The sequence below is a fragment of the Callithrix jacchus genome, chromosome 16, assembly GCF_049354715.1.
Source record: "Callithrix jacchus isolate 240 chromosome 16, calJac240_pri, whole genome shotgun sequence".
Classification (NCBI taxonomy): domain Eukaryota; kingdom Metazoa; phylum Chordata; class Mammalia; order Primates; family Cebidae; genus Callithrix; species Callithrix jacchus.
Genome location: NC_133517.1, coordinates 35,690,434 through 35,703,231, shown reverse-complemented (window position 1 = coordinate 35,703,231; position 12,798 = coordinate 35,690,434). Strand labels below are relative to the sequence as shown.

Sequence of the window (12,798 nt, the reverse complement as noted above, 5' to 3'; positions counted from 1 at the left end):
CTCCACTAGACTTTAAGTGCCTTGAATAGAGGAAATATGTCACATGCACTTCTAGGGCTAGCACGGAACTTAGTAACAGCTCAAGAAATCATGGTTGAATGAATGCATGAGTGATGAATGGATAAGAAAACTGAGTCTGAGAAATTTCAAGTAACAAATGATACACAGTTGATCATTGACAGAGTTAGTTGGAAACAAAATAAGGACTTTCAAGTTTCCTCTAACATCTTCTTATAATCATAAAACCTCACAAATGTTCTATCCTCATATTCAGGTATGAGATGAACTGTCTCTTTTCTTCCTCCTTTTCCGTTTTTTTTCTCTATTTTAATCTACTTCATTCAAAAAGTATTAAGTATCCTCTTTTTGGTAAGTTTGGAAAATACAAATTTCATTTCTCTTTCTCTAACTCCATTTTTCTGTTACAGATCTCTAGTCTTTCTCAAAGTTTTATTATTTCTAGACTGTCTCACATTTACTCAAGATTAAGTCCTTTCCATTATGATTTTTTTACCTCCCATTTATGTCATCTCATCTCTTCTCTCCTTCAGTAAGACCCCATGGTTGGGACTCTCTTGCCTTTAAAGCCTTTCTGCCATCGTACTGTCCTGATGGTGAGGGTCTGCATGAGAATCTTGATGTCTGTGACAAGCCTATTGTTCCTTGTTGTTTCTCCTTGCTTTTTGTTACATATAGTCATATTTGTTCTAAAATAGATTTCTTTGAACCTCATTATCTTATGGAGTTTTAAAATATGACTGATCACACACCCTCCTTCTCAGGATTCACATAAGTCACATATGTCTGTAAGAGTTGAACTAGGGGCAAACTCAAGTGGCAGAGACCTACCTGCTTCTTTTGAGAACTCGGGCTTGGTCACTGGGCAAATTTGTCTATGAAATTTCCTTTTTCTCTTAGGATGGGTCATTTCCTAAGAAACTTTTCAATTCCTTACACAAATAAGCTCAAGCTGGGCCTGTTCTTCTAGTCGGCTAGAAATACCCAACCATGTTTGAATCCCAGCAGTAAACATAATTTAGGCTCAAGCTGTGATCATATCTATATAAGAAGAAAAAATGAATTACATATTCCAGTTGAATATATGTATTCATAAATGGATAAGCAAGACAAATTGATCAGGAGCCATGGAATAAGCAAACACTCTGATAATCTGTTCTGAGTTATTAACAATTTAGGAGTCAAACTTAGATCAACTTTCCCACCAATACCCCTTAAGAGTATTTGGATGAGTAAGACAAAAGTACCGTTTGTTTTTTATGTTATTTTATTATAAATAACACAGTACTAAGAGCTAATATTTATATGATTTTGCCTTGTGCCAGGCAGTGCTCTAAGGGCTTTGCATGCATTAATATATTTAATCCTCATAATAAAACTACATGAGGTAAGAGAAAATTTTGGCCTCATTTTATAAATGGTGAAACTGAGTTTCAGAGAAATTAAATCGCTTGCCCAAGATCAAACAGTTAGTAAGTGACTGAGCCAGGATTTCAACCAGATTTGGAACTGACTGTAGACCCCAAGTTCTCAACTCCTGTGTGGATTTGACCTTACTAATGTGAAACAATGACCTCCAAGGAACTTTGCCACAGCAATAAAGTTCACAATATGTGACACAGAAGGAGTAACATAACCATATCTAAAACAAGTACTGTTTTTTAGTCACTCTGCTAAAATGCTTTAATTTTTAAATTAATACAACTCTATTTTATTTCTGTACCTGCCATGAAATTAAATCACTTAACCTGTTTTACCCAGCTGGTGAAACCAGGATTCTAGCTCAGATCTGTGAGAATCCAAAACTAAGATCAGAACTTACTCTCAAGACTGCCTTCCATGTAATCTAGGAGAGACCCTTGGCTTTATGTGACTTAGCATTTGCAGTTCACAATAGTTCCAAATGATCCACATTCCAGTATATGTAGTACAATTAGTCATCTTGCAACATTAATACTGGTTTCTGTACAGGCTCCAGGCCAGGCCGCCATTCAGCACTGTAATTTATGGCTACTTTTTGACTCACTGTTCATATTGGTACATAATTTAATTTAAAAAATAATATGCTACCCAGGTAGTTGAAAATTTGAAATTCATGAGGGTCAGGACAAGTCTTGAACATTATAAAATGAAGTTGTACTTTCCTCCATGTTATCTGATCCCACAGGTTTATATACACATATGCATAAACATATCTATGTTTACTTCTGCATATAGCATATGGCTTGCTGCATTCAGGTTACATTGTTTAAATGGCTATAATGGTAAAAAGACTTAAATCTTTTCATCAGTTTTTACTTCATTTTCTTTTGCTTTTTTCTAGATTTATTGCTCTGGACATTCACCGAAAAATCTCAATTAATTTTTTTATAGACTTAGGGGGTAAAAATGCAGTTTCAGTACATGGATATATTGCATAGTGCTGAAGCCTGGGTTTTTAATGTAACCATTACCCAAATAGTGTACATTGTATTCATGAAGTAATTTCTCATCTGTCACCCATTAGTCTAAAAAGGGAATAAGTTACTAGCATTGGTACAATAAAGTAACATCATGATATATAACATATTCTAGTTTTACAAAAGTTCATTTTTTCTCTAAGGAGAATATATGTATTTCAAACACTTATTTTGAAGACTAAAAATGTTAATGACTAGACTTTAGGATAAAATTAGATGATTCCACAAGATGTCACTATTTCTCTTTCAGTGGAAATGGTTTGCCATCAAATTGTTTCTAAGATATTTTAAATAAATAGAAATAAAGTAAATAATTTCCTTTTGTACGGGTGAGTCAACCAGTATAACATACTATCTACAAAGAGGCATTCAAATATACAACCCAGCCTTGCATGTCAATTTAGATACTGGTGCAGTGTAGCCATCTTAGCAAAGAGCCTGATGTGTACAGTATTGATATGTATTTTAAACAGCAGGACCCAAGTACAGTTCAATGGTCTGTTTAGCTCCAAAGAAAAATATGGGTAAAAGCAAATTTCCTATTAAAAAGTGAGGGTTTCAATTATAGTCTACAAGGCCTCACAACCACTTTATTACTTGCTTCTTTATTCCTAGAATCATTGAAACTTCACAACTTTATTGACCCAAGTATAGAAGATTAAGTTCTAAAAACACCAGAGAATGGATTTAAAGGAATTTGCTGTTCCCCCTCCATTTCAATAACTAGATCAAATATAGAAGGATCAATTTGATTTTGCATAGAATAAGTATGAGGGCTAGTTTTACCTCAGACTACTTTTATCCTCACATCATGTTCTATTATCCTGTCTTATTCTGTTCAGGCTGTACACAAGGTCCCACAGACTGGGTGGCTTAAAAGACAGAAATTTATTGCTCACAGTTCTAGAGGCTGGGAAGTCCAAGATCAGGGTGCTGGGAGATTTGACATCTAGTGAGAGCCCTCTTTTGGTTTGCAGGTGGCCATGTTCTCAGTGTATGGCAAGGAATAGAGAGAGAGAGAGAAAGATTCTATTCAGAGGTTCCATCTACAAGACCTCTCAAAGGCCACACCTTTAAACACCATCACATTAGGAATTAGGCTTCAAAATAAATGGTTTGGAGGGGCACAAATACTCAGTCCACAGCACTGTCTAGACTACCTTAGTCATAAATCCTTGAGAGCAAATAAACAGGATGATAATAAAATAGAAAATTTAGAATAACTTTTCATTTTTCAGAAGCCTATATTCTTTCTACCAGACATGTTTAAGACTTTTGTTAACTCAATAAAAATGCAATTTGGTAACCTGATGTGAAAGGATGACATAGATGAATTCATCCCACAGATATTTGTTGAATTTTGCTGTATTTCCATCGTTTTGGTAGGGAGTGAAGATGTGAACACGTGAAAGATTAGGTACCCCAGTCCTCAAAGAGCTTCTGGTCTAATAAGGAAGAAAGACAAAGTGTAATATACTCTCAGGGCAACAGCAGATGTATTCGTTGGATATAAATTCAATAGGCTGACAGTGAAAGTGAGAGGACCTGTAGCTCATGTTCATGAAGCCCTAGTTGCTCACTGAGTTAGCAGTTTTACTCCTGACAGTTCACCTGACATTAGAATAAACCACCCAATGAAGAACATACTTTAAATAGTTTATAAGACACACACATATACATTCACACATCTAAGATATTTATTTCAAAATAATGTTTTATTCAAGCAGCAATGAGAATATTCTTTCTAAAGGTTTTTCTAATAAATTCGTAGGCTTAAAACTTCCATCTCAGAGTGAGTTTGGAAACACATGACTATTTTCTCCACCCTAAGTAGTCTATTTATTTCAGTAATATAAATCTGAATGTTTTATTAGATAAACAAATTGTGAGAAAAGCCAGTATGTTGAGGCTTCTTGTCCTTTGTAGATGCCTAATAGGTCTTAATATAAAATAGAGTGCTTTATAAAGTAAAATTATTGATCATCTCACTGAACTTGCATCTCTACTGGGCAATTACATAGATTGATTAGCATTTTAATCAAAAGAAATAAATTTTTCTCTTTAGAACAGTAAAAAGTATTTTAATTATTGTCCAAGAAGCAGATAGTTGTTTGTTTGTTTTGAGATAGAGTTTCACTCTGTCACCTAGGCTGGAGTGCAATGGCACAATCTCGGCTCACTGCAACATTTGCCTCCCAGGTTCAAGTGGTTCTCCTGCTTCAGCTTCCTGAGCAGCTGGGACCACAGGCGTGTACTACCAAGCCCAGCTAACTTTTGTAATTTTTGTAGAGACAGGGTTTCTCCATATTGGCCAGGCTGGTCTCAAATTCCTGACCTCATGATCCACAAATGCTGGGATTACAGGTGTGAGCCACCACGTCCGGCCAGAGAGAACAGTTTTATTTTATTTTAAAATTTGGCATAGTTGATTTACACAGACTAGAATTCTCCTTTAAATCTTTGGTAGTTTAAAAAACTGATAGAAAATATCAGAAGTCTTCTGGGTTAGTTATAAAGGGAATAAATAAAGAGGAGCAGGAAGCTAGAGGAAGCCACATTTTCAACTCTAGGGATTGGTAATATTAATTATGGGATGTATATACAATGGAATAGTATGCTATTGTTAAAAATTATTTTGTGTAAGATTAGTTAATAAAATAAATATATTTATGGTATGATTTAAATAAAAAGTCACATTATAAAGCTAATTATTATATGATTCTAATTTGGGTTTTAGAAACCCTATGTACTGTTTTGCTAATCTGTACTTCTTTAATTTTGTAGAATAATATATTATATATTTGAAATAAGAAAAATGTAGTAGAACTGGTGTTTGTGTGTCCTCTCTTTTTTCTTTTTAAGATATAACTGCTCTTTGGTCTGCCTTATTTTCCATTCTGTCATTATTTCAAAAGGAGATACTCTATCCTAGAGCCTTTGTATATAGTTATCTTATGAGTACCGTAAAAGTATTTATTAGTCACTTTTATTTCGGTGATAACAATTGTTAATTATGTTCCTGAGGGAAAGAAAAATGCCTGAGGCCTCAAGTCACAGAATTATCAAGTAGTTACATTTTCAGGAATAAATGCCGCGACTGCATGCATATTTTATTTTTCATACTAATGTTTGTCCCAAAACTTCCAGCACAGTAAAATCCATTCTCAGTAGGTGCTTCTCAAAGCTTCTAATGCTACTTAAACCCTAAACTGCCTCCTCCTGGCCTTCTTTTCTCTAGGTCTCTGTCTCTTATTCTTACTAAAAGCTACATTCACTATGACCGCGACTTTGATATTAATTGAAGTCCATTGTGTCCTTCTGGAGCGTAAAGGACCTCCTGTAAAATGTTTGAGCCTACCTTGTCAAGAGTGGTGGCTGACATCCTTCTCTGACACTTTTATTCTTATATCTCATGATGATAAAATAGTAGCAGAATACAAAGGCAGCCAAAATATATGGAACATGATTAATAAGAAAAGTATTACCAGCAGTGCATCTTACATGTAAAAGACTCACATGCTTACACACTGTTCAGCTAAGCAACACAGTTCACTTGATGCAATACTGGTGAGAATTGGAGAATGTCTTAAATTAATCCTTATTTTGTTTCCTGGCTCTCACTCTTCAAATTTCAGAAGGCAGTTATAATTTTCTCTGAATACTTTTTAAGGTTTTATTATTTTGACTATAACTCAAATTATCTGCCCTAGTATAGTGAACATTACTTTGGGTTTCTATGTATTGGTCCAGCCATTGTTTGATCAACTGGGATTATGAAGGGGTCATCCATTTTCTGACATGGCCCGAGTTTATACTCTCTTTACTGAATATCAACTGAAACCACATCCCTGAGCACCCTATGGGTCACCAATTCTACCATGATTGGTTTTAAATATGAATATACAACAGTCGTGACTTTTATAATAAGAAAGTAATTTATAAAGGTTCTAAACTTGATTTCAGTCTTCTGGATCTATAGCCTGTTTTTATCACGTTTGAACACAACGGAAATTATCTTTACTCAGTGTGATCACATTTGCTTTCCACCATTTTTCTTGCTTTGTCGATTTCTATGTACATTCTTGTTTCTCTGTTCATGTGTTTTTGTTCTGTTTTCTTATTTTGTTTTATATTGGAACATCTAAATATTTGGACATGAATTCAGAACTATTTCACATGGAACGAATACTTCAGGTTTGGAACGTCCGTTCCTCCAGCAAAGATTTTCTGAATTGCTCTTCTCCTTTTCAGTGTGCTTTTCACACATGAATTGAGATCTTTCCCAATCTAATCACACAGAACTTTTTATCAGTTTCTGGAATGTGATATGGTCTCCTTACTTCTTGCCAACCTGTTCCCTCAGCGTGAAAATTTTTCCCTACTTCTCACTTGGCCTAACTCCTACTCTAAGTTTTAATTTTGGTTCCTTTGTTAAAGCCGTCTCTCCTCATCCCTCTCTCTCTCCAAGTCCCTCCCAAAATATACAACATAGACTTAGAAACTTCCAGAAAGAGTTTCTCTATATCTGGGCCAGTTTGGCTGATCCTGTTTAGGAATCTAGACTCTTTCTCCTCTGGCTGGTGGGGTTGGAGGTGACCTCCCAAGGGTGGAAATGGGTGCAAGAAGGGAGTCTTTCCAGCATCCATCCTCCTCCTCCCTGCAGTACCCACAGGAAGCCCCTTCTCAGCCAGAAAAAAAAAATGGAAAAAAAAGGTGATTACAAGGAAGCTATTTTGAAGGTGGCCAAGTCAGATAACCAGAGTAAATTTCTAACCTGGTTATCTTAGAAATACAACATGAATGTCTCTTAACTGGCAATTATGGCTGTTTCAAAATTACTTTTAGGTCCCTTCCCCAGTGCACTCATCATCAAATCATTCATTCCTCTTTCTGAAACACCCCTTCTTTTCCGTTCTCCAAGCCGGTGGCTTCAAATAGTCTCCTTTTACTTTTGTTTCTTTACAAACAAGCCATCATTTAAAAATATTCTAATGAGTCACTGTTTTCCTTGGTGACCTTCCTCCTGAAGCTCTTTGCTGTCCTTGCTCCAAGTTCCCCAGGCCCGTGGCAAGGTCCTCCCTGCAGTATCATCCGAGGATGCCTGTTGGTGCTCTCAGTTGCTGCAGTTAGTGTTTCCTCCATTCTGTGCCTTCCTCTCTCTAGATTTAATCATTAACAACAAAACCTTCTTGCAGTTCACCCTCAAGTAGCTTCCTAAGAAATAATACAAAGGTAAAATTTCAGAGGCAGCACTTGTCTGTAAATGTTTTAAATTCTTTTTTTCAGACAGAGTTTCACTCTGTTGCCCAGGCTGGAGTGCAGTGGCACAATCTCGGCTCACTACAACCTCTGCCTCTGGGGTTCAAGCAATTCTCCTTCCTCAGCCTCCCAAGTAGCTGGAATTACAGGTGCCCACCACCATGCCTGGCTAATTTATTTTTTGGTATTTTTAGTAGAGACTGGGTTTTGCCATGTCCGCCAGGCTGATTTTGAACTCCTGACCTCAGGTGATTCGCCTTGGCCTCCCAAAGTGCTGGGATTATAGTCGTGAGCCACCACACCGGGCCTATAAATGCTTTTAATCCTGTTGTCTGCTGATTAACTATCTGGCCAGGCGTAGAATTCTAGGTTAAAACTTACTTCCTCTCCAAAATTTGAGAATATTCTTTATTCACTTCTAGCAGTGAAACTTGTTAAAATGCTGTTTGTCATATGCCTCTCAATTCCTTTGTAGGTGGTGTTTATTTTCTCTGAAATTTTAGTTACCCCTCCTTACCCATCTTGTGAATTTTCATTAAAAAGTATGCCCTGGCAAGGTCCTCTTACCATTGGTTGCACTGGTCACTTGTTGAGCCATTTCAATCGTTAGCCTGATGTACATGTACTCTGGGAAATGTTCTTGTATGAATGCTTTGATAAGGAATTACGTTTAATGGTTAAGAGTGAGGGTTCTAGAGTTCTAGAGTATTTATATTAGGTAGTTTAAAAATCATTTCCTAATACTCAATTCTTTATCAAAGATTTAGGGTAATAATATAGTCTACTTCATAGAGGTCCTCTGGATTAAATAAAAGAGGATGTGCAAAGCCCTTAGAATAATAATAGTCATCCATTTTTTATTTTAGACTTGAGTTTGAACATCATGGATTGCCTTTTGTATGGAATATATTATGGTTCACCAAAGAGAGATTAAGCATGACAAATCAAAGAGAAATATAATATATAATAGGGAATTTGGCGAAGGAAATGAGGAAACTGTTGCAGTTTTTAATTTCCTGACCTTTGTTTCAAAGCACAATGGATGAGTTAACCAATATTCACTGAGTGGAGGATGCCTAGACTTCCAAATCTGGGCTCTTTTAGCAAATTATTTTACAGGGACTACTAGGAAAAAAAAGAGGCTTCATGTACTTCTGTTTATATGGAGTCATATTTATCTAGCTGCCATTTACCACCTTGCCTTTCATGCTCATTGCAGCTGGATAGGAACATTTCCACGTAGTCTCATGAAAATTTTCTATGAAAGTCTCTTCTGATGCTTGGCCAAAGGGGATCCCTCATTTTACATAAGGATTTCACACATCTTTTAGCAATGCCTGAGGAAGAGAACATAAAATCCATCACTCAGGGACATCATCTGGATTTGTGACTCTCTCTGGAGGCCAATGTGCCCATAAAACAATGAATGGATCAGATCCATTCAAACGTGGAGTTTTTCATTTATGACAGATGTAATATTGATAATATCCTTCATTTAATAAGTCATCCAAGTATAATTCAATGCAAGTTCCTAGTATAAATTACCAGCTATATTCATCTTGCTTGACTGTTTTATAACACCAAAGAGGAGAGAGCACAACTGCATAAAAATTCCATGTTGAAATTCAAAAGGAGGGCTGCTTCTGCAGCAGACCCAGTTATTCCCCCTTTGAGAAGGGGCACAAATCTGGACTCTGCCAGAAAGCCAGCTCATGTAAGCTCAGTTTGGTCTCACTGTGAGTGATTTGTGGCCAGACAGGTAACAGTGGGGAAAGGAAGTAATTCCTTTAAAAAGCTCTATTGACTCTGTCCTCTTTTCTTTATCGCTACACAGCTCTTTCCCACTCTTTTCCCTGGTAATGGATTTCTGCCTGTTCTAAGTCACTGTGATTTAGAACATAGACAGCAATATCTGCCCTTTTAGAGCATGTAGATACCTATGGACTAATACGACCTGAGAACAACGAAGGGAACTAAGTAGCAAGAAATCAAATGCTAAATGAAGTGAATATTTTGATGAGAGTGTCAAATGTAGATATACATACTGTATGCAGTTATTAGATAATACAGAAGTAGGTAGAAAAAATCCATGTGAAATGCAGGGTTAGACCCAGTGTCCTTGTTTCCATTTCTCTTTCTGTTTAACCATCACAGACTGGCTCCATGTTACTAGTAGAAGTGCCTCCTCTATAGTCACTGTAACATCCTAATGACCAAATGATGTTTTTCACCATTCTACCTGGATCTTTCTGTTGCATTTGACCTGAGTCATCGAATCCACCTTCTTTAAACTTCTTTCTTTTGTGTTTCTGAGACACCATATATTTTAAACCTGCTATATGTAAATCCTCTATTTCTCAGTTTCCTTGTTCTACCCGATTAGCCCCTTTGTCTGTGTAGAATCTAATTATGGATATGGGTGCTTAGGACCTTGTTTTTTCCCCATAGTCTTTTCTCACCATATTATTGCAACAAGAGAAATGATCGATGTCTTTTTCAAATCACTTCCATATGAATGATTTAAAAATTCATATGTCTACCCCTACTTTGGAAGTTTTTGACTTTTCTACTTTCTTTAGGCCTCATATGAAGTTACTCACTGAACCATGTTGATTATGCCTCCAAAATATCTTCAGGAAGGCAGAATGATGGCAGACATCATTGTTGAGAGGATGAGCTTGGTAGTTACCTGAACCTTGGCTTCACTCCCAGCCTTGGCCCTTGGTAGTTGTGGGTCTTAAGGCAAAGCTGCTAAACCAGCCTGTTAAGCCCTCCAAGGGCTGTTGTGAGGATTAAATTTGATAATATCTGTAAATCACTTATTATAATTCTTAGCCCAGAATATATTCTCTGTAACTTGTTCTCCTGGGTGATATACAATATGAAAGTTATCCTGTGTGATATGCTATATTCAGAAACTCAGCATACTTTAAATGTGTACATCTAAAATAGAATATATGATACTTCCCTAGAACTGGCACCCTCACTCAAGTCTCTGTTTTAGCTAGTGGTATCACCTCCTTCCATTTCCTCACCTGAAATCTCAGTGCATGTGGCTTTCCCTCATGTCAGTTCTCCATATGGAATGCTTTTCATAGCCACCTCCTTTTCTTCAGGGCTGCTTTCCAAGCCCACTCTGACATCACCTGGATTATTCCTTTTTTTTCACGTCAGATAGGTAATGTGCTGATGGTGTAACAACGTTTGAGGAAGGCACATCTCATACATGTATGTGACAACCCATTCATCATGCTTATGAACTAGAAAAAAGATGGCTATTCCATTTTTTGTTTTTTTCGTTTTCCCACAAGGGTGCCGGGTTTACCCTCCAGCTATCCAATGTTCACCTCTGAACTTAGAATTAATTTTCCAGAGAATAAAGGTGTTTGATAAAAAGTTCTCTTTTACAATTTTAATTTTAAAAATTTTGTATTTCCATAGGTTTTGAGGGAACAGGTGGTATTCAGATACATGAATAAGTTCTTTAGTGGTGATTCGTAACATTTTGGTGCACCCATCACCCAGGCAGTATTCAATGAATCCGATTTGTAGCCTTTTATCCCTCATCCCCTTCCAACCTTTTCCCCTCTCCAATTCCCCAAAGTCCATTGTATCATTCTTGTGCCTTTGCATCCTCTTAGCTTAGTTCCCACTTATGAGTGAGAACATATGATATTTGGTTTTCCATTCCTGAGTTACTCCACTTAGAATAATAGTCTCTAATCCCATTTAATTTGCCATGAATGCTATTAATTCTTTTTTGGCTGAGTAGTATTCCATTTATATAGATAGAAATGTAGTATATATATATATATATATATATACATATATATATATATATATATATATAGTGTGTGGGTGTGTGTGTATGTGTATGTGTATGTATGTTATAGATATATAGCTCTCTATATATACATACCACACTTTCTACAGTTTCTTTATCCACTCATTGATTAATGGGCATTCGGGTGATAAAAATAATCTCCATGTGACATTTTAACTCAGAAGCTTTATGATTCTTATTTGTTTTAGGAGTCCAATAACTACTTTTGCCAAAAATCTTAATGTCCTTCTTCTGCCCACAGAAGAAAATTCAGGCTGATTTTTTTTCAGCTTTAAAGACATTTCTTAATTTAACTACTTTTTTTTGAGCAATTGTGTCTTCCCTTAAGCCTTGGTCCTCCCTGTCACCCAATCTTGCCAATATCTTCTGTCACATGCTTGCTCTATTGTTCACATACTTTCCTCATTGTTAATTAGCTGTTTTCCTTCTTGCTAACCATTCCTTGCGAATCAGACAGGGAAGATTATAAGAAAGAATGATGTGTGATAGATGAAGATGAGAAAATAAAGTAACATTGGGCTAGGTCTTTTCATACAGTCCCCAAGGCTTCCTTTCTAATGAATGAGGCCTTCTTGTTCTCATGAAAGGCATTATAACCCTATGTTTACATCCTTCAAAGTGTTAAACCTCATGGAGAACCCTAATCGAATCAGGTTGGTTCATGAGCCTATTGTTGCTGTTGGAAGAATGGTCTAGTCTACTCTGAATTAGTAGGCCTGGTCAATGTGTTTTTCTGTTTGTGGTAGGCAGTGGGTTTTGTGACTATAACCAAACTGAAAACAGTGTGTTACCAGAAGTGGGAAGGGCTATTGCACTAACCAAAACAATTAATGTTCACTACAGTGTCTATAGGTTCAGTTGACATAATATGTCCCCCCAGTATGTGAACATGTACATCAACATACTCATTTATTGATTCAATGATTATAACACGGTCTTGTCTACCTGAGACAAATGTGCAGCTATTAAGGAACACAGCAGACACATTGAATATATCTGCCCCCCTTTAACAAAGCATAATATTTGCTAAGATGCTGCTGCTTAGCCACTACAATTCCTACCATGAGATTAGTTCCAGTAAGTGGAATATGAGTAGAGGTATACCACTCCCAAGCCAAGTCGATTAAGAAGCAGATGTGCTTTCTCTATTTTTCCTTTTCCTTTCCTTCAGTTGGAAGCAAAAGTCATAGAACCTTTAGGTGCTGGCAGCACTACACG

The 12,798-nt window shown here is 36.6% G+C and overlaps 1 non-coding gene across 1 annotated transcript; it reads right to left on the bottom strand.

Annotated features, from left to right (window-relative positions):
• Positions 1–10,904: 10,904 nt before the first annotated feature.
• LOC118148714 (small nucleolar RNA U13) lies at positions 10,905–11,009 on the bottom strand. Its single transcript, XR_004735630.1, has one exon. It is a non-coding gene; the product is annotated as a small nucleolar RNA U13 (small nucleolar RNA).
• Between the last annotated feature and the right edge of the window lie 1,789 nt (positions 11,010–12,798).